Below are 24,221 nucleotides of genomic sequence, written 5' to 3' on the forward strand. Positions count from 1 at the left end.
AATATTTCCCTGTTGACATCTATGACAAACTTGAGATGCAAATACCATTTGACCCCCAAACCTTGTGTGACAGACACCCATGACCTCCATTAAAATGTCAGGAATCTGCCTTGCTTCAGTAATATGTTTCCTCACATAGACTAATACTTATGGGAATAATTAATAAAGTACAGAGACGGAGAAAAAACTTCCAGAATACATTCTTATTTTCAATATCAATCCTCATCTCTATCTAGATGCAAACAATTACAATTTCATTCCTTTGGTAATTCAATAGGAATGAATCATGTTATTGAATATGGTGTCACATGATGGGCAGGTTGAAGTCTGGCAAGTGTTATTGGCCAATTGCTTTAAACAGGTACCCAAGTCATCCACAACTCTCCTCCCAAACCTGCACATCCATTCAGTTACCAATTTATCAGGTATTTGCCGAGTGGTTGATCCCACCTCCACAATGTCTCTAATTTGTCCACATTACATGACTACCGCCCTAGATCAGACCATTATCACCCCTCACTGGCACCTCTGAGATAACTTCCTAATTGGACTCACAGCCTCCAGTTCCTTCCCTCTCCAATTCATTTTTCACACAGTAAACAAATTGATATTCCTAAAGCACAAGACTGATAATATCACTTCCTTGTTTAAGATATTTCTTTGACTTCTTTTGCCTTAGGAATAAAACACAAACTTCTCTATTTGGCATTTCAAGCTCCTTACAAATCAACTCTGTAAGGAAATCTTGGGTGTAGTGACAAAAATGAACACAAAGGTTCAAAGAACCAAGAGTCAGGCAGTTTATTACTCCTAGTCTTGCAAGCTCAGAGCTCCTCAACCCTACAGTACTTAAGGCAAGCACAAGTAGTGGCAGTGCAGATATACAGTAGGAATCATACCCCAAGAGCCCAGATCTCTGGTCTTTGCCCTCAGATCTGATTGCTATTGCTAGACAGATTCACACGGATGAAAGGAGGACCTTAGGGGCAATCAATCAGTGAGTGGTTTGGACTGCAAACCGCACCCCCCCCCCCAACAACACACACACAACAAGGCCATCATGATTTAGAAAGTTTGCTAATCTTGCATCCATGGGTTAGATAAGGTTTTACAATCCTTTCCTAAATGTAGTTGACTCAACCTGGTACTGGGTACATAGGAACTTTCCAGTCCATAGTCCTTATTCATTTGTCCAGAGATTATGTCCCCCAAAGAAATGATTGCAGTGATGGAGACAAGGAATATTTTGAACCATGACCCTAAATTATATTGTCCTCTTCACCTCAACTCCAAGGTCAATTACCCTTACCCTTAGATCTACCTTCCCTACTTCAAAAAGTTGGGCCACTCCTGGGGGAGCCTTCCATCTCCTGCTGGTGCAGTATGTCCCCTGAAGAAAGACTGCTAGGGGCCAGGCCGTCATCTTCTCTGTGCCCCAAAGCAATCACTTCCATCTGTGTCAGTATAAGGCAACTTCTACTTCCTACTGCCAGCCCAATCTCCTAACTGGCATGTATAGAGCCTCTGGTGCACAGAGCAATCTTCCTTTTGACTTCAGACCTCTCATCTCCTGCTATGCTTATCCATTGAGGGAAGAAGAGTGATACTCTCCATTAAATGATGAAAATTCTCAAATCTAGTCATACCCTTCATATCCCAGGTAATATGAACTCCTGTACCATCATCCAAACTCCATTCCATACCACCTACCACTTCATTCCTCATGCCCATCCCCCTCAACCCTCCTACATCAAAGTCTAAATCTAACTCCACCCAGCCCTTCCACTATACCCTCTGGAATGGCTATTCCATGGCAACAACTTCCCCTCATCTTAAATCTTTTCCTCTCCCACTCCTTTTATCTAATTCTTAGTACTAGTTCTTACTAAAAGAAAAGAACTAAAAGTTTTTATTTGACTTCCCCCTGATGTCACAGCCTCATTGGCCACTCTTTCCAGGACTGGCTACACCTTCATTCATTCTCCTTAATTCACTCATTGAGATGGGGAAATTGGAATATTCCTTGCTCCCTATTGCCATTTCCTCCATCACTTAGTAACCTCCTTTCTTGCCTTGAAAGTTCTCCTTCCTCCCCTCTGAATACTGACCTCCCTGGTTTCCTTTAAGTTCCAACTACCCACTTTCTACAGAGAGCCATCTCCAAACCCTCTTAATTCTAATGCCTTCACCCTATTAACTATTTTCTATTATCATCTATGTAGCTTACTTTGTATAAATTTGTTTGTATGTGTTCTCCCTCATTAGATTGTAAGCTCCTTGAGAGCAAGGACTGTCTTTTGCCTCTTATTGTATCCCCAGCACTTAGTACAGTGCCTGGCATGTAGCAGGTCTCAGGCCTGGTTATCTACCCTCTAGCTATAACATTAGGGTCTCTGGAACTTTTAATACAACTTTCAGCTGAACTCTCTTATATGTGTTGTCTTCTCTGTTTAGTATCTGAGCTCACTGAAAGCAGCAACTATCTTCTTTTTCTATTTGTAGCCCCCAGCATTGAGTATGATCCTTGGCGAATAGTAAGTGCTTTATAAATGAGCTTTCATTCATTCATTCATTCATTCATTCATTTATTCATTCATTCATTCATCTCCTGAGTGCTAAGGATAAAAACTAGTGTTTTCTCTCAGTGCACTATTGTAAAATATGTTTGTCAAAGTAGGATCATCATCTGAGAAGTGTCTGGTGAAAAGAGAATTACGACTAATTTTGTGGAAAGGCTTATAGTTCTTTCCTTTTAATGAGCATGATTTTCACTGGCAACTTGTTATCTCTGAGAGCGTGCACACATATGAGGACTCACCACATGGATTTTAATGTTTTTCCAAGTAGCTGTGGAAATTTACAGGAACGTATGGTGACTATAAAATATCTTGTGTGCTTGGCAATTTCCTGTGCAAACTACAACAAAGCAAATAAATGAAATTAAAACTGAAAATAAATTTGATCATAAATGTCAAAAGAAAGAATGATGGTGAGTGACAATTCATATGTCTGAAATAACTGCACAGTACTATGATCAATGTTGTAAGTGTCCTAATCTGTAAAATGGGCATTGTATTTGTATTATCATACTCACCAATGAATCAAGAAACATGCGAGCTGATTTGCCACAATGGAGAAATGCTTCCTCTGGGATGGTCCTGGAAAATCAATGAGGATTCTTGACCAAGACTTCCTGATCATTTACTATAGAAAAGCACATGTGTAAGTGGGGTAGGGGTGCTTTTTGTGGGTTCTACCAAGTAGCTTAGAATGTATTCTACTCCATCATATTTTTTTCTTAAATATTGAAATGAAGCCCATGCCTAAGATAGAGTTTTGAGAAAGTTTTGAGAAAGTGCTTACACAGTTTCTGGAGGAACTGCATGTAGTGTGGCCATGATAAAGTGATAACTGTAAGGTAATGCTTGCTTCCCCAGAAATGGCTCTATCTACAGAGTGGGGAAGATATGGGGGGTAGGGTAAGGTGAGAGAGATGTGTCATCAAGCACTTATTGGCAGAGTCCATGATGCATTTTACCATCACTTCTTCCCAAGAGAATGGTTCTCCATTTACCTACCAAAAAAATATGCCTCCAAGTAGAGGCATTTCATCTTCTTTTCTTACACTTATATAGGGCAATCTACCCTGAGGATGGCAGCAGAAGCACAGGACACCAGGGAGGCACAAGAAAATTACACAAAAGAACTGTCCAGGAAAAAAAGGATTCTTTGATATTATGCATAATAGAGATTTTCCAGGGCCACAACCTCTAAGTAAATCTCATTCCAGGCAATCCCACAGAAATCTATTATTAACACCTCCCATGGCAAACTAATGGTAACAGCCCTGGAAGCTCTATCTGCCCCCTCCAATAATTATTTTCTCTAGTTAAGGGGGCTATTGGTCTCTTTTTTACGTCTCCTTCCATCATCCCTTCTTTTGTAAAATGTTTAATATGGCAATGATTACCTTCTGGAATAGCAGTGAAATATACCCTCAAAGTGTGTTCATTATGAGCAAAGAATTCATGCAGAAAGTTGATTATTAGCTTAAATTGTCCAGGTCATTTAATGTCTGGGCATTTTTTTTCATACATGGTTCTCAAGGTAACAACTGATCTAGGATCCCTAGCACACAATATGAAATTCTATCAATTGATCAATCAACCAACATGCATTAATTTTGCATGTGCCAGGCACTGGAGATACAAATATAAAGAAAGAAACAAACCCTACTCTCATGACATAGTCCTGGGAGGGCATCTAACATTAAAACTATCATCATTATCATTATTAAAAGTAAGATTAAGATGATGTAGAAGGTTCTGGTACAATTCCTTGTATAATGAAAAGGTTCAGAATGGAATGAGTTACTTCCATCCTCTACAATGTTTTTACAAAACATTGGAAAATTCCAGGGTCAATAGAAATTCTAGACCACAGTCATCTAAATCGGAATTCCCATTGATGGTAAAGAATTCTTTGGGTGTCTACAGTAGTTAGTATTATCAGCAATCAGTTTGTAGCACTAATGATATGAGAAATGCACATTTTAAAAATCTCAGGTTTCAGGTCACAATAAGCAAATTGGCAAAGATGACAAAAAGTGGAAATAGGCAGTGTTGGAGGGGTTGTGGACAGACAGGTATGCTAATTCACTGATAGAGCTGTGAAGTAGCCTACCCAAGTCTAAAAAGCAATTTGTAATTATACAAAGAAAATTATTAAAATCACAGTACTCTTTCATCCAGAGAATCAACTACTAGGCATATACTGAAGATTGATCAAAAATAGAAATGAAGCCACCATATACAACAAAATATTTATAGCAACATTTTTTGTAGTAGCAAAGAACCAGCATTAATAAGTATCTTTCAAGTGGGGAATAGCTAAACATATTATGGTATATGACCACAGTAGAATAATCCTGGGGCACAAGAAACAAAGAATATAAAGGATTTAGAGACAATGGCATGACATATGAACTCAAGGAAAGTGAGGTAAGTAAAACCAGAAAAAGTAATGTATGTGTGTAGATGTAATTACTAAAAAGTAATTGTCAGAAATAGGATAATTATGTGTATATGTAATTTCTAAAAAGTTGTCGTATGCACAGTGGCCACACCCCAGTAAATCATCTAGGCAGACAGGCTAACCCAGGTTGAGGATAACCAATAGGCCTCAAACCTGTTGATTATTTAGGGGGATGTCTACCCCATGCATGTGAGGACTTTCCCTGTCAGAATGGGCAGATGAGAACAGCCATGTCCCAATGGTAATGAAGACAGCTGACTCACTTAGATCTTGGTCCAGGCATCAAAGACTCCAGCGTCATCCACTGCATCCAGGGGCCATCACTAGTCCTCTTAACTTTTACTATCACTGGACTTTGATGATTCAGGAAGAGAGAATAAGGCTTGTAAATTTGTGCAACTTTGCTTCAAAAATCCTATTGATGCACAAGACAGGACATCTCCTGTGATGTCGCTTGTCCTCTTTGAAAACAGGACAAACAATAACAACAATAACTAAAAACCAATGTAAATGTAAAGGGAAAAATTAGAACTGACTATTGTATAATTCTAATGGTCAAACTTGGCCCAGAAAAAGAAATGAGAAAATGTATATCCTCTCTCTTCTTTGAAGAGACTTGGCTGATACATTGGTTAATTTCTGTAGAGTTATTTTTTTTTCCTCTCTTTCTTTCTTTGTTATTTGCTGTTAACGAGAGAAGTCTTTCTCTATAAGTGAAGAGCAAACAAAGATGCATTAGGAAATGAAGGTCATATAAAGAAGATTTCAATAATTTTAATTAGTTCTTATAAACATAAGAAAAAAAGAGTTGGAAGCAACCTTAGATATCATCTATCTAAACATTTCATTTTACTGATGAGAAAATTGGGGTCACATAAAAGAAGTGACTTTCCTAAGCCCACTCATTAAATATATAAATGAGCTGGAATTTTGTGAGTGAATGTAACGCCTTGATGGATGCAGATACTATCCTCTCTACAACTTAGTCAATAGTCTTCAAGAGCAATTATTTTTGAAAATACTCTCTTTCCACTTATGTAGCTTTTCCTTGAATGAGAAATACACGGTCCAATAACTGACCCATATTTGAAATGCCTCCAACTCATTAGAATATAACAGAATATATACTTTCTCCTTATTATTTTCTAAGTTTCTTGAGAGTTGGTCATGTGTCCGTTTTGTCCTTATATTTCTGGACCCCGAGGGTTTGCTTTTCACACATATAAGTTTGATATTTTGTTGTTTTTTATTTTGGTCTGTACCTGTGATTTCATCAGCAAAGGAATGCCCTTTACCAATGTAGATCAGCAATTTATCTGTAGCTTATTGTCTTAGAGAGTTGTCTAGGGGTACTAAGAGATTAAGCCAGGGGTCAAACAGTATTTTTCAGAGTAGGACTCAAATCTAAGTCTTCATGACTCAAAAACCCACCTCTACCATTATACCATGCTGCCTCTCACTTTGCATCATCATCATTATTTTCATTATCTTCATCTTCATCATCATCATCACCATCACCACACCTGGTCTTTAAGAAGTGCTTTAAGATTTGCAAAGTACTTTAAAATATTATCTCATTTGGCAACTAGGTAATGGAGTCTATAGAGTGCTGGGTCTAGAGTCAGAAATATCTAAGTTCAAAATTGGCTTCAGACATGTGTTAGTTGTGTGACCTGGGCGAGCTACTTAACTTCTGTTAGCCTCAGTTTCTTCAACTGTAAAATGAGGATGAAAATAGCACCTTGAGAAAAGTGTGAAAATTAAATGAGTTAACATTTGTAAAAGTGCTTAAAACAGTGCCTGACATGTAGTAGATATTCAATAAATGCTTATTACTTTTCCCTTCCGCCCACCATTTGATCTTCACAACAATCCTGGGGGATGGGTGCACATAGTAGCCACTTAATAAAAGTTTGTTGAAATGGCACTACTCTTTAATATAAGTTGAAATTCCATGTATGGAAAATACCCTTGGAAATCAATGACTAACTTCCAAGAGTGAGATTCTTCTAATGACATTGTGTGCTTAGTTGATGTATTAGAAAACAAAAATATATTACATTCAGCTTTTGTTGAAACCTCCCTTACATGGATCAGCAACTTGCTTGTGACTTTCAGTCTTAGAGAGCTGCCTATGGTAATTCTGATTTCCCCCTGTGCACAAAGCTGGAATTCCTTTCAGAGAAGGAATTAAATCCAAATCTTCCTTAGGCCAAGATCAGCCTTCTCTCCATCCCTATGGGCTACATAGCACTTAGAAAACCACAAATTAGCATTTTCTGTGTTGTATTATATTTGTATTCTATTAAACATCTGCCAATTACCTTTTAACTGTTTCAGGCCATGGTGGGGGGGGGGTCAGGAATAAGCAGGCTACAAGTTTGACAACTCTATACTAAACAATGTAACTCACCTGATTTTTCTCCCCTCTGAATATGTACCATCTTTTGGGTTTTAATGGCATGTCATTATCAAGATTATGTGATGCGTATTGCTTTGTCCTTGGGCTTCCATCTGAACAATTTTGAGTGACTTGCTTTCTAATAGCATTTTTCTCTGAATAGTAACTCTGAATAGTAATTAAGAAATTTATTTTGGGGGGCAGCTAGGTAGCATAGTGAATAGAGCACTGACCATAGACTCAGAAGGACCTGAGTTCAAATCCAGCCTCAGCCACTTGGCTTTACTAGCTGTGTGAACCTGGGCAAGTCACTTAAACCCAATTTCCTCCCAAAAGAAGTGTACTTTCAATCATCCCACAAATCATCACATTCTTTTGGTTTAGGTGAATCAGAAGCATGGAAAGCTGGAATCATGACATGTGCTTGGACCTCACACATTGTCAGGAATAGACATTATTTTCATTCAAAATCCACTATAGTGTTTATATCAATAGAGAAAAATTTACTCTGTGCAGGAATCCCAGCAAGTTGATTGACTGGCAGCAAATTCATCAGGGTAGGGACTTTTTTCAATTTCTTACTTGAAATATTAGAGAATATGTGGTCATTCAGCTTTTAGAAAATTCATTCTGTAGTCAAAGTCAGAATGTGCGTGTACTAGATATCACTAAACAGGTGAACAGACAGCTAAATGATGAAGTGAGTAGAGTGCCAGGCTTAAAGTCAGGAAGACTCCTCTTCCTTGTTCAAATCTGGCCTGACATTTACTAGCGTCATGACTCTGAGCAAGTCACTTAATGCTGTTTACCTCAGTTTTCCCATCTGTAAAATGAACTGGAAAAGGAAATGGCAAACTATTCCACATCTTTGCCCAAAAAATCCCAAATGGGGTCACAAAGAGTCAGACATAACTGAAAAATGATTGAATGAACACAGATAATCAATACAGGCCTCTGATGATATTGATTTTTTTAACTGACAAATTATTCTGATAATCCCACCTATGCAGAATATATTATGTTATATGAATATAACATATTATCATGTGATAAAAAATGAACTGATACAAAGTAAAATAAATAGAACCAAGAAAATAATTTGTACAGTAACAACTATATATAAAATACTGTGAGTATATTTACAACATTGTTACTGTGTAAAAATACTCACAGTGTTTTATATACAGTAATGTCTTTAACATTATAAAGAAAAAGAACTTTGAAAGACAAAAAACTTGATGGTATATTTTTGGACACTGCAAATGGGTAGATTTGTTTTTTACTAATTGTGTTTTTTTGTTACAGGGATTGTGTTTCTGCCCTTCTTTTGTCAGGGATGGGTTTTGAGGATAGAAGTGGCTTAACAATAGTAATACCAAAAGAAAAAGAGGGAAAAAGAAGGTCAGAAACAAAAGAATATTTTGAAAAATGGGCAGGAATGACAGAAGGAAATTCAGAGGGAAACACAGATAAGTAGGACAGTTTTGAAAATAAAACGTTGAATTTGTTATTTTCTTTTTAAAAGAAATCTATGTATAATAGATACCCATGACTTCACACATAATGCTTTGTTTCTTTTCTTCTTTGCATATGAAAACAGTCTCTCTTTTTGTGTGTATGTGTTCATAAAATTCAGGTTAAAAAATAAAAGTTAAAAAACACCTCCCAAATCACTGTAGTCCCATCCAATTTAAGATTTTGTTAAAGGCCTAATATACAAGTTAGCATGTTCAGTTCCTGAGTTAGAAAGACATAAAATGTCACTCTCCTTACCCACTCAATATGCCTAAAAGCCCAGCTTCACTGGATATGATTGAAAGTAAAAGAACGGCTTTTAATCTAGATGCTGCCCCTAACTCAAAGGCTGAGAGGCTTTGTCAATTGGGAGAGGAAGAAAAAGAAAAAAAAAACTACTGTAGTGATGAAAGCTTAAGGCAAAGAAGAGACGATGACAAAGTGTTCTACAAAAGTTTGAGGAAGCAAAGGTTATTATCTAGTCATTGGAGATGTCCAAGGAGGAGGTGGCACCCATGTCAGAACCTAAAGGGATTTGACTAAGTGGAGCTATTCCAGGCATTCAGGAAAGCCTATACAATCATATAGATAGGAAGAGGAATAAAAGATTGGGGAATAGATGATCAAACAGTTTAGTTAAAATATAAAGTATGTGATAGGATATAAAGTAAAACAGGCTAGACAAGTGAAGTTGAAACAGAATGGGGAGGGCCTTTCACATAAAGTTAAAGGGCAGCTAGGTGGCGCCAAAGTGCACAGAGTGCTGGGCCTGCAGTCAGGAAGATTCATCTTCCTGAGTTCAAATTTGGCCTCACATACTTACTAGCTCTGTGACCCTGGGCAAGTCACTTAATTCTATTTGCCGCAGTTTCTTCACCTGTAAAATGAGTTGGAAAAGGAAATGGTAAACCACTGAAGCATCTTTGCCAAGAAAACCCCCAATGGGGTCACAAAGAGGCAGAAATGGCTGACCAAGAACAACACAATTTTATCCTATTGGCCAAAGAGAGAACTGGAATTTCATAAAAATTGAGTGACGTAGTGAGACATGTACATTCGGAGGTCCATATTAGATCAGAAAGTGCAGTAGATTTAGATTCAGAGGATCTGGGTTTGAATGTTTGCTCTGCTACTTCCTAATTTCTACCTGTGTGATGCTGGGTAAGCTTCAGTGTCCTCATTCACAATAATAGCATCAGACTTGTTTAGTTGTTTCAGTCATTTCCAACTCTTCATGACTCCATTTGGGGTTTTCTTGGAGAAGATACTGGAATGGTTTGCCTTTTTCTTCTCCAGCTTATTTTGCAGATTAGAAAACTGAAGCAAACAGGGTTAAGTGATTTGCCCAGGATCACACAGTTAGTAAGTGTCTGAGGCTGGTTTTGAATTCAGACCTTCCTGACTCCAGTTCTAGACTCCAGGTTCAACATTCTATCCACCATGCCATTTTGTAAACTTGAATACTATGGTGATTTTGGCAACTGTGAAGATTAGATTGGAAGAGATTAAAGGCAGGAAGTCTAGTTGAGGGTTGATGATGCTCGAACATTGCTGGTAGCAATAAGCATGAAGAAGAGTTATATGAAAGTAAGATTGATGTGATTTGGCAACAGAATGGGGGTGCATCCTTAAAAGGGTGGAGTTAGGGATGATTCTATGCATCTAACTCAAGAAAGTTGGAAAAAAGTGATGATACCTGCAGAAATAAGAAATTTCTCTTCAAAATGAGAAGAGGTAGTTTTAATGGAAAAAATGATTTCTGTTCAGAACATGTGAAATGTACAATGCATTTGTGTGACCATATCTAGCAGGAACTTTAGGACTAGGTTTCAGGAGAAACACTAAATACCTACTATCATATGTAGAGGGCTATAATCAGTACCGTAAGATATCTGAATTTTAAAGACATAGTTCTTGGTCTTAGGGAATTTGTGATCAGTAATAACAATTCACACTAAGATAGGTAGTGTGATTACACCCATTTCTCAGATGAGGAAACTGGGGCTCAGAGAGGTGAGGTGACTTGCCAATGGTGACACAAGTAGTAATTGCTAGAGCCATGATTCAAATCTAAGTTTTATAGTTCTTTCCAAAGCACAAGTCATCCATGTGGAGGTGTAATTTGAAACTATTTGAGTAGATAAAAAGAGAGTAGAGGACAGAGCTTTGAGGGACACTCAAGGATGTAAGGAGACAGTGGAATAAGTGAAAGAGGCCAAAGAGGAATGGTGAGGATATCAGAGGCAAACTAGTAGGTAGCAGGGTTACAGAAGCATAAAAGGAAAGACAATTTGAAAGAAGATGGCAAATAGTGTCAAATGCTACAGAGAAGCCTAAGGGGTTGAGGCCTAAGAAGAAGCCATTAGATTTGACAGTTGAGGGAGATCATGGGTGACCTTGAAGATAGCATTATCTGTAGAAATAAAGGCAATTAAGGGGTTAAAGGAAGGAAAAGAAGTGGGAGTGAGAAGTGTAAACTAGTTTTTTCCACTATGCTGCACCATATAGATATGGAAACTCTAAAGAAATAAAACCATAAAAAGTTTAAATGGAGTAAAAGTTTAGTAATGCCACCCTCCTCCCAGTACTCTTAATGTAAACTCAGTAACAAAATTCATTTATCTTTCCACTAGGTCATGGTTTTCTTTACTATAACATGCTGCTGTGGCAGAGTTATAAAATAAATATATGAAAATAATAGAACATGTCTATGGTCAATATTTCAGGAACATATCCATTTCATATGTTAACTTTGTGGTTATTTGATATTTTGTGTCAATCTTGCCCCTCAGGGGACAAAGCAAAGCTCCCCACCCTGATTAAGCAGATGGTACACAGAGATATGTTAAACAGATGTAACCCAGGTTTCAAACCTGGAGCTTTTTCATAAGATTCTCCTAATTGGTGGGGAGAATGATGAGTTAATGTTTTGTGCCTGTGAGAGGGGTGGAGTTGGTGCAAAACCTTTAGAGAAGAGAAATATTTTTTTGATTCCCTCTATTCATATGTAGCAATAAACTACTCATCCAAGTGAACTGAGACCAAGATAAGGGTCTCCTCTCCAGTGATATGGTTTGAAAACATATCCATGTTCTCTTAACCCATGTGATTCTTTTTCGTGTCTTCTCATAAATTCTCCAAAGGGGACCCACCCAACATATTGTCACTATTTCTCTAGCTTTCTTGATATTCAGTGGCTAGAGACGGAACAAACAGACTGTCCATCAGAGATCCCTAACTCTTACCTAACTCTTAAAGAAAGGGCTCATGTTGGGCTCATGTTATTTTCTGGTAACATACCTCACTGGCAACACAATGCCAATTTCATCATGCAATTCTTGGTCATTAAAGTGTTTTAGCACAGTCACACCCATCATTCATGACTCTAGGACCCTCTTGATGCTCCTCAACTTTAATTCTTTGGATATCACAATATTTCTTAATTCATGACCCACAGCTATACAGCATTACTGAAAGTATATTGTTTAAAAGAAGTCAGTGTTTTAGAGTAGCAAAGAACAAAAGCTAAGTAAATATTAATTTGGGAATAGCTAAACAGACTGTGGTAAATGATATAAACGTGGTACATGGTAACTAAAAAAGCATGTGGTAATATTACTATGCTGCAAAAAAAGAACTTAATATGATAAACAAATATGTGTGGAAAGACATATGAACTGTTATAGAATGAAGTTAGAAAAAAAAACAGGAAAACAACATAAACAATAACTACAACAAAGCAGACAGCACAGGCAACAACAAATCAACTAAAGCTAAATGCTGTGAAATTATAATGACCGGGTTTGGCCTCAGAGAAGAGGCATGAACCTACCCTGCCCCCCTCACACACACACACCTTCTTTGCAAAGGTAGAAGTCTGGAAGTGTGGAACAACACTACTTGTAATGTCAGACTTTTTCAATGTATTGGATTTTTTTCTGGATTTTTCTTTTTTTGTTTGTTATTGGGGACAGTTTTATGGGAGGGAAAATGAGTAGGGCTTCTTTGAGAGATGTGGGTGATGTTAAAAATGAAAGGTATCAACAAAATTTTGTTTTTAAAAAGAGGCACCCTTGTTTCAGGGAGAAGCTTTAGACCATTAAAACAACTGGGCAATTTCCCAAAGACTATCTAACCAATCATTTCACTGAGGTCACCTGCCAAGAAAGAAAAGCATTCCCTCAAATACAGATGTACACTCCTTACGTGCTACATCCTGATTGAGGCCTTCTCCTTTTTCTCAGGCAGCACTAAAGCTCTAAATGAGAGGCTCAGAGCCCTTGACACCACCCCAATTTTACTGCAACCTCTTATTTCCCTATCCTTGCACCTGTTTGACGGGGGTTATTGGTCCATGGATCCTAGCCTCCCTGAGTCATAAAAGGACTTCAATTATAGATTTAAGATCCAGGTGGGAGAAAAATTTAACTAAATCACAGGTGTTGATTAGAAATTTTAAGTGCAATTTTTTCTCCATCTTCTGGCTCATGATGAGGAGATAAATAGATTAATTTACCCTCTACCATTGCTCTCAAGTGATACGTTAAGAATCAGAAGAATGTGCAGGTCACTAGTTTATTTCAGCCATTTGGCTTTTCAGGAGCAACAACAAAAAAATGATTTGGAGTGAAATCTCTAAGGGATTAATTAACTGAGCAAAGACATTCATAGCATTGGTTAAAGGCTGGACAAGCTACCGAAGGCTGAGTTCAGTCTCTGGGTGCCACTGGTTACAAAATGCAATTAATTTAGTGTGTTAAATAACTGTGTATTATCACGTAGCAAGGAGACAATAATGTATGTGCATACACACACATATATATGTATATATACATATGAATGTATATATATATGCATGTGTATATATGTGTATATATACATGTATAAATATACATATACATACATATATATGTATATATGTGTGTATATATATGCCCACACATTTTGTCCCACTCCCCAAATTACAATTTCTCTTTCTTCCTCTATCTGGAAAATAAAATAATCTAAGGATTCTAAGGATTGTTGGGAGTAAGACAGTTTAAAACATTTTCCACTGAGATTTGGAGGTCCTCCTAAGGAACATTTGCCCATCCCTTACATTACTAAGTCTATATGCTTTTGATTCCTGGATGCTGACTAAAGAAAAGTATGGAGTTTACTTAGGTACATACATTTTTGGAGTCAAGAAAGACTAGATGACTTGTCAGTTCAAATAACCTGTCTTGGAAACTTAAGTGATATATTTCCTGCTATTGCCCCCACCACTATCTCCAAACAATTTTGAAGGTTATGATGGTAGAGATAAAGATGCAAGAGAAAGAAGAGAACTAAGTTAGGGGTTGGAGAGGTTAATTGTTTTGCCGACCTGCAGTTGGTCCCAACCAATGTTTATAGCATTCTAATCATCTTCTTTAGATCAGTAACCAGTCCTGGCATCCAAAGCACAAGAGGAGCCCTTTCTCCTTTTCTTTGCTCAAACTCATGTATTTCTTTATATGGAAAACAATAGAAAAAAATAGATCAGTACAAGTTACTCTCTTTCTCAGGAAGTAATTAAAATAATGCGATTAAAAATAGATGTGGTTCTGCCTAAAGACAGGGGAATGGATGAAATTACCTTTCAAGCTCCTTCTGGGTCTACAATTCTGAGCTTTCATGACTAGGCTGAATATATATTCTGATCACAGAAATGGCATTTTCCTAAGTAGAGCACTGTCTTGGGAAGATGGGTGTGGAGGAGGGGGGATGGTATGGTCTGGTGTCACGGCAGTGGAATTAGCATGTTATTTTCTGACCTTAAAATCCTAAAGGATATTTCATTTAAATTTTGATTTAATTATTCATTAGGTATAATACACTTAACATTTCAATAATTAACTGCTTTAGCAATAAGGGAGAAAACCTGATTTATCTGTTTATTTCCACCTTTAAAAGTGTCTAATTGCTCTTGTTATCCTCTACTTCATAATGTTTCAGTGATTAGAAGACATTAGGAATTATTGAAGAAGAGAGTCCCAAGATACAAGTTTTCTTTTCTTTCTCATATAAAGTCTTTTGAGGGCAAGTATAGATTATGCATTTTTCTATGTTCCATAAAGGTCCTAAAATCCTGAAGGAAGTTAAAAATGTTAAATATGGTTATAACAATTAGCAATAAAACAAAATATATAAACCACAGAAAGAACTTAAGGAAATGAGAATATTCATGAGTTATACTTGTACCTATAATGCTTAACTACTTTATATAGATCAATGCTCTCTTTAGTGTGTGACCTCCCTCTACCAATGCAGATTACAACCCCTCCATACCTTCTTATCCTGTTCAATTTTTGTCAAAGGCCTCCATACAGTAAACATCTAAAATTCTAGCGACCTTCTCTGATGTTTAATGCTACTTTTTGCAAACAAGTCAGTGGGGACAAATTGTGTCTTTGTATCTCCCACCCACCTCCCCCCAGCTTACTAGCACTGTTACTTCTCCTGAGATGGGCAGTGTTGCATGAGTTGCATCCATGCAACATCACCTGGAAAATATGGCTATTAAAGAGATAGCTTGTTGCTGCACTGTGCCTCCAAGGTCTTTGTTAAGTACAGAAAAATTACCCAAATATAATTGATTGTGAAAGGAAGTATGGCATAGTGGAAAGAGCACTTGATTTCAAGTCAGAGATGCTTGGTTCAAATTCTGGCTCTGATACTTACTACTTTATATGACCTCAGCACAGTCACTTTACCTTTCTTGATGACAGTTCTATTATTTGGACTAACTGGCCTCTAAGATACCCTACGGCTCCACATCTGTGTTCCTGAGGTTCATTCATTCTTCCGATGTTATTCAATCACAGGCTCAGTTCATTGTCAATCTGTTGCATAAATCTCAAATACATAATACGTGGTAAGAAAGTCGAAAAAACTGATGGACAACAGATGTGACAAAGACTTTTACCGTATTTGGTGGTAGTTTGCCTGTGGCAAACTTATGGAAGAATATGAATAAGAATCACATGGGATGGAAAGCTACTGACCAGTTTCAGGTTACATCATTACAGAGAATTCCCATATTATGGAGACCAAAGATATATTGGAATGTTGAAGCAAAACGAATAGCTCCTTCTCCATGTTTTTGTTTTATAAATGAACTTCTACTCTAAGCTAGTGTTACCCATAGCCACCATATTTATCCTCTAAGCAAGGCAGTTAAAAGCGTTTGGTGGGTCAGTCAGTAGGTTTCCAAGATCTTTTGACCTCCTCATGGTGGTAACTTTTTTATATTTGGTAAATTATAATAGCTAACAGCATAAAGAACTTCAAGGTTTTCAAGGTACTTTACATATATTATCTCATTTGATCTTCAAAATAAAAAACCTTGAAGGTTAGTGCCATTACCATTCCCATTTTACGGATGAGGAAACTGAGGCTAAAAGCGATTAACTGACCTGCCTTAGGGTCACAGAGCTAGATTTCTCTAAGAAATAGTAATAGAGTTAATGTCTTTAGTTCTGTTCATCCACCTGCTTCATAATTGACAACTTATCTAAGCAATTCAGGTTGAAGTTGTTGTAGTCCCTTGAAGTATTTTCCCCATCTTTATCTTTTCTTCTAATTTGGATTTTTCCTTTAATCAGCTAATGGTTTAACTGTACAACTGATTCTGAAATGTCTATTATGTGGGTTACCAACCAGCAGTCTTCCCACAATTTTCTTCTCTTTTCAGATTTTTCTGGCCCATTTTCTGTCCCTCACATATGGCACTCCAACTCCCATCTCCGTGCTTTTATACTAGTTGTTCCCCACACCTAGAATACTCTCCCTCTTTACCCTTGCCTCTTAGAATTTCTATGTTCCTTCAAAACTCTCAATTCTGTCTTCTACAAAAGGCCTGTCCTAGTCCTCCCAGCTGCTAGAAATTTTCTATTTATTCTGTATGTATCTTGTATGCACCTATAAAGCAGCCCTTGAAGGCAGGGACTATTTTTGCCTTTCTTTGCACCCCCAACACTGAGCACAATGCCAGCCAAATAATAAGCCCCTTTAATAAATGCTTGTTTCCTTACTGTCTCTGAGAGTACTCAATTTCATTTTTTCATGTAATGTTTTTAGGTGTTCACCATATTAAATACACTTTGACCTTCTTCTTAAAGGATTTCCATGTACATCATGAGGCACCAGAGTAGTCTACAAATCTTTGACTTCTATTTTTTGTATCATAAATCTTGTTTTCAATATTTTTTCTTTCTCCTTTCCTATGCCCATCTCTGCATTAAAGTTAAAACACAAACTGAGTTTAGAGAATCTTATCAAGTATCTGATAGAATTTCATATTACCTGCAATTATCCTCACAATGCTCTGAGTGCTTCTATAAATTGTGAGCACAGCAAAGAAATATGACCAAGTGTCCCATGAAATCATGTTTCTTAATTGCATTTGATAATCTTCCCTCACCCCAAAACATCCCTCCATCATCCTGGCCTCTTTATCTTACTGATAACTTCCTTCTGGGGCCTCCATTTTATGGACAGGACCAGGTGTCATACTCAATGCCTCCCCCACCTCTCCAACTACACTTCGCCCTCCTTGGCCTTCACTATCATGCCTCCATTTGGGAATGAAATGGGTTTTAAGTACCTGTTTTTAACTCACTCATGAGGAAGGATTATTTAATGTGTGTGTGTATTTGTGGGAGAGGCGTATCACAAAATGACAAAATGACAAAAATAAAAAGTCATCGATGAACTTATCCTCTTTTAAAAATAAAAATTAATGAATAAATACCCAATCAGATGCCAAGTTAGGTAACTCGAATTTGAGGTATCTAATTCAGGCTTCCAACTGGTGCCTGATAGAGCACCATTTAAATAGCCACTCTCTAATAACCCCTAGCTAGTCACTTTTCAGGAGTGAACAGACCAAAACCTTTTGGTAGATTTTACAAAGTCCTCTGAGGTGAGAGACATTAAAGGGGTGTCAATTATTATTATAGTATATGACTTCAACACAGTAATAAAAAGCATATACTTTTTCCTTAATAGCTGACATGTCACATGAAATCTCTGGCTGCTACTCTTTTTCATTACTTAACCTTTCGTTCACACGTGTATAAGTTGTGTCAACAAATAATACAACTACAACTTAACAATGAGGAAAAGATTTACAAACCATTAAAAGGCCATATGTTTTATAAGAGAAACAAATCTCCCATGTATTTCCAAAACTCATCCTGCCTTCAAGAGGAGCTCACCACAGTAAATATGGTTCAAAAGCCCAATCATTAATTCTATTTAGGCTTAATATGTCATAAAGCTAAGGAAAGCAGGGCCATTTTCCTCTCTGCTGGGGCACAAAAAGTATATTAACTATTCCAGCCAGGACTGTGAATGATTTATTAATTCAATTTGGGAATGTGTGACTGTCAGCTCATATAAGCCCCTATTATAAATAGACACTCTATATGAAGATTCTCATTCTTTCCCTTAAACTGACACTGGTCAGAGTTCACTTCTGGATCTCTCCCTCTCATTTTCCTTCTCCCTCTCCCTCTCTCTCTCTTCCTGTCTCCCGTTTCCTCTTTTTTTCTTAACCTTCCCTATTCTTTCTTCCCTCTCTTCTCAAAGTGAACAAAATTCCATCAGTGACTCGGTTGCTAGGCAAAAAAATGTATTTTAATCGGGAGGAAAGGGGTTTAAGTTCTAACTCTGTTTCCTCAGAGGACCTCATGTGTTAAGGCTTCTTATTCCAACATTTCCTAACACCAATAGAATTGGTGAATTGGTGAACAAAGAGAATCGAGAGGGAAATCAGAAGTCATCTATTCTAATAAGTACCTAAACATGAATATTCTCTAAAATATACCCAATATGTGGCCATCCAGGCTTTAAAAACTTCCACCTCCTTAATCAACCCATTTTCCATTTGGACATCTCTATAGTAATTGCTAGGAAGTGGGTTTTCCCCCCTTATATAAAGCTGAAATGAGCTGTTCTGAAATATCTACCCATGATGTGAATTGGATTATCGCTTTCTGCTATAACATCATATAACCTACTATCTATAGGTGATATCTAGAGAATAGAAATATGCTATTTTTAACATGCAATAATATATAATCAATATTCTAGCTAAATCTAAATAATTTTATTTACTTGTTCTTCATGATGCAGTGGAAAGAATGCTAGACTTAGAGTTATATATGAGCAATATTCAAATTCTGTTTCTGCCAGTTCCTACCTGTTTGACCTTCCTCAACATGATTCTTACTTTCTGTACTTGTGAAATAGGAAATTTGGACTAAATGATCTGTAAGGTCAATCAATCAACAGTTATTTATTAAGCTTCTGCTATTTGTCAGACACTGAACTAGACGTTAGAGAAACAAGTATAAAAATGAAACAATCTCTACGCTAGCTCCAGTGAGCTTATACTCTAATGGGGAAGACAATAAGTAGAATATAAAATGTATACAGCTTAAATATAATGTCATATGTGATATAATAATTAAATACTATTTAAAGAGTTTTAGAAGTTAAATAGCCTGGGAGAGAGAGCACTAGCACTAGGGGAGAATAAGGAAATTCCATCTTGTGGGATGACAAATTTCTAGAGATCATGAAGTCCAGGAAAATAGCCAGATGGGAAATGCAAAGCAGCCTGGTCAAGTCATGATGGGCTTTAAAAGTTAAACATGAGATTATATTTTATTCTAGAGGCAACAAGAATCCACTGGAATTGGTTGATTAGAGGAAAGACATTTTCAGATCTGCACTTAAGGAAATTTACTTTGGCAACAATGTGTGAAACGAATTTCAGTATGGAGAAACCTGAGGCAGGGAGAGCAATGAGGAGGCTATTGTAATAATCTGTGTGAAAGCTGATGAAGGATTGAATTATATTGATAACCATATGAGTGAAGAGAAGTCACATATGAGAGATGTTGTGAATATAGAAATGGCAAGATTTGGCAACTAACTGAATATATGGAGCAAAGGAGAGTAAACAGTCCTCCAGGATAATACTGACACTGGAAGGATGGCTATACCTTTTCTAGAAATAGAAGGTCGGGGTTAGAGAAAAAGACAATGTGTTTTAGACATGATGAGTTTAATATGTCTCTGGCACATCCAATTTGAAATGTTTAATACACAACTGGTCTGGGACTGAATCTTGAGAGAGAAACTAGGGTTGAATATATAAATCTGACAGCCATCCACTTAGAGATGATAGCTAAACACATGGGAGTTGATGGGAGGTTACAAAGAGAGGGAGTAGGGAACTACATGCTCTCTCCTTCAACAGACTGCAAGATCCTCGGATAGGGGCTTTGTATATTACGAGCTAATTTAGTGTCTGGCGCATTGTAGGCACTTAATAAAGGACTGTTGATTTATTCACTTATAAATCCAAATAATTTCAGGAGGGGTTGAACACTAGCAACTTGAAGTATCAGGAAAGGCTTTGCATGGAAGAGCTTTGAAGGAAGCTAGAGAATCTAATATACAGTAATAATGTGAGAGTGCATTCCTGGAATGGGGGGGTGGGATGCAAAAAGGCAAAGAGGTAGGACATGCAAAGGCATGAACAAAGAACAGAAAGTAGTTCACTTTGGCTGAAATATGTAAGGGAGTGTTGTAATAATCCTGGAAGGTTAAACAAGAGCCAGATTGTGAAGAGATTTAAGTACTAAATAAAAGAATCTATATTTTATTCTAGAAGCAATAGAAAACCACGAGAGCTCCTTGATCATGAAGATATAAAGGACAGACTTCTGCTTTAGGAATATCAATTTAGCAATTTAGTGGAAAGTGCATTGGAAAGGGGAAAGGCTTTACAGCGAGACCAATTAGGATACTACCAAAATAATCTAGGCAAAAGGCATTAAGCCTAGAGTCTAAACTAGGATGGTGATCTTGTAAGGAGAAAGGAAAAAATTTAAGAGATGTGTGGAGGAAGGGAGAGTTTGAAGAGATACATAAAGGTAGAATACATCAGTATTAGTACTTTTCTGAGGGCTCCTAAAAGCATCTTCATCACTTCTGTTACTATAGACTGTTCACATCCTTCCTTCAGATCCCTTTTTTATATACTGTAGAGCTTGGGTTCTATTCCTATAGACATTCTGGATGACAAAACCAAGATTTTGTGAATCACAGTTTAATTGTTTTAGGTCATGTGGTGATGATTCATTTCCTGAGAAGTTCTATCCACGATAAGTATACAAAAAAATCAGGGGATAATTTCAGAGATCAGAGACTTACCTATAATTTAAATCTTACTGAAGGTACCCTCACCTGCTTCTCAACTGATCTATGCTCAATAGGAAATGTTTATTCCCAGCATTTGACTGCAAATTCCATAGGAAGTTAGTTTATTTTGAGTTTTGGAAGATATTATGGTGTTAAGCATTTACAGTGATGATGAAGGGGGAAAAAGCATATGTTCACACACTGAAAGGTGAAATGTTTTATAAAATAAATAGTGGTCATATTCTGGGCAATAGCCAACTCATGCAACTGCCTTATGTGCAGGGATATTTTCATTCTGGAAATATGAGTGTGTGTGAAAATATCTCAATTTTTCTTTTCCCTAAGCAAAAAAAATTCATTATTATTGCTCTCAGAACTAGTCATATATTATATTGCATACCAACCATCACAAACACAAACCAGTCATTGCCCACATGACTCTGGCCTTTGTAAATGCTGACAATTGCAGTTTAAAGACAAGATGGTTTGTGGATTTATACTTGAAAGCAAGGCACAAAGGAAACAGTTGAATTGTGGACAAATACATAAAACTGAAGATCATACTTAAGATATTATGCCAATTATATATTAATATTAATATATATAATATATATCCAATACCTCACCCTCACATAGAAGTAACCTTGTGGTAACAGAGGCCATGCATGCTGAGCACAAATATGAGGAGAACTTGGCAATGGTAAATGCATTGAAATATACTTGGGGATAGAGCAGGGCATCATCTGAGAATCCTATCTATCTAAATCTAGGTAAGTTCATTGCCAGAGTGTTAGCTATGTAATCATTTACTTGATTTTTGATCACTTCAATTCATGAAACTATTTGCATTTAAGACATGGAGATGACACAATATTAAAATAATAGAATAACAGTGTAGGAAGGGACCTCAGGGACCCCTTAGAGCAGCTTGTACCTGAATGAGAACTGCATCTGCACATGTTCTCAACAAATGGTCATCTAGCCTTTTCTATGTTCCAGCTAAATGACACCATTAGTTGTTCTCAATTCAATATCCCGTCTTCCCTCAAGTTAGAGAGAAGCATCTACATCCTGAGACAGCAGTGTGTTCCATTTTTGAGAGACCTAATCACTCAATTCAATTATATTAGCAAGCATTTACTAAATGCCATATGTATATATATATATGTGTGTGTGTGTGTGTGTGTGTAAACATACATACATACATACATACATATATATATACATATATATATATATATAGGGGCAAGGCATTCAGCTAAGCATGAAACATACAAAGACAAGAATAAAATTATTCCTGCCTTCATGGAACTTAATTGCTACTTGAGTAACATAACAAAAACAGCTAGGTAAGTGGGTGTTAATTTGAGGAAAGTTGGATCAGGGAAGATTTCTTGGAAGACATACATGAAGAAGGAAAATCAGAATTCTGAGAGGCAGAGTTAGGAAAGAGTGTGCTCAAGTGATGAGGTTGGCTTGTATTAAGGCACAGAGGCAACCAATGAAAAGCTAAGTTTGGAAAATAACTAATAGAGCAGCTGAGCTGGAACATAGGATGTGTGAATAAGAATGATAAGAAATTGGAGTGCAAATGTATTTCAGAGTCAATGAATTTAGAATAGGCCTAACATTTGGACTGGAATTTGATGAAGTGCATCTGGGTATAAGATACTTTTCTCTATCTACCCAAGGTTCCAATAATCAGTACTGGAATGTGACTTTAGGTGCCACAGGGTGGTTCCTGCAGGGTAACTTCTAAGATCAAACTTGAGGAAGACTTTGTTGAACTCTAAACAATGAATCCCTTCTTCTGTTCCCATTAAATCAAAGGCCAAGCACCCCAGGAATACATCACAGAGAGTCTTACAATGATAGTCAGTTTGGTTTCAATGGAAACTATTTCTGAGTCTTTCCAATAGGTGTGAGTTCTACAGTCCTGCTTGGTCCATCCTCTCTGTTAAGGAAGAACAAAAGGAATAGATCTCAGTGAAAGTCCAAAACAATAACATGTAAGAGTCTAGTCATTCAAGAGCACTTTTCCACAAAGAAGTGAAAGATATTATTCCTGAAGACAACATCTCCATAGGGTGCACTGAACAGGATTTTTTGAACCTCAAATAAATTAATACATGTACAATGTTTCACATACTTTAAAGTACTATATGTGATGGCTAATATTGCTGTTACTATTATCTCCTTATCTTCTAATGGAATTCAGATAGAAAGGGGTGGGAGAAAAAATTATACCCTACTATTATACAAGTATCTCATTTTATTCCCACAACGACTCTGAGAGGCCCATACTAATATTATCCTTATTTTGCAGATAGGGAAATTATGATAAACTGATTAAGTTACTTACTTGCTAGGAAATATCTGAAATGAGATTTGAATTTGGGTCTTCCAAACTCCAAGTCTAGTCCTCTATCCACTGTACCACCTAGTGGCCACCAAGTCAAGTTACTATCCTGTTACTATTCTTCTGTATTTAGCATTCTATTGACAATTGCATAGGTAGGGAGAAAATGACTTTTTATACAGTATTAGGACATAAACTGATCTTTTTTATAGGCTTTATGAAAGCACCCTTGTACAACTCTAGTAGCAGACCAAGGAACTAATTTTGATCTTCTCTGCCTATTTTGAAAAATTTTGAAGATTATGAATATGTAGCATAGCAATAGATATTAAAATATGATTCTTGAGCTTTTATAAATCAATGCTGTTGTTATTGATACTATTATTAGTATTATCATTATCATTATTATTTACTCTCAACAAGGTTAGAGAAGATAAGGAAGCAGCAAGGTGCTGTGGAAAAGAGAATGAGACTTGGAAATAGAGGATATGATACCATATCCCATCTCAGTCACTGCCTCTAGGACTTTTAGCAAGGCACATAACTTGTCTAAGTCTCAGTGCACTTACCTGTAAATTAAGAGGTTTGTAATAGATAGCTTCTGAAGTCCCTTCTAATCTCTAAATTGATGACCCTATGATTTGCCAAACCAACCACTCCTGCTAAGCTTGTATG

The sequence above is a fragment of the Vombatus ursinus genome, unplaced genomic scaffold, assembly GCF_900497805.2.
Source record: "Vombatus ursinus unplaced genomic scaffold, bare-nosed wombat genome assembly UNPS02014778.1, whole genome shotgun sequence".
NCBI classification, from domain to species: domain Eukaryota; kingdom Metazoa; phylum Chordata; class Mammalia; order Diprotodontia; family Vombatidae; genus Vombatus; species Vombatus ursinus.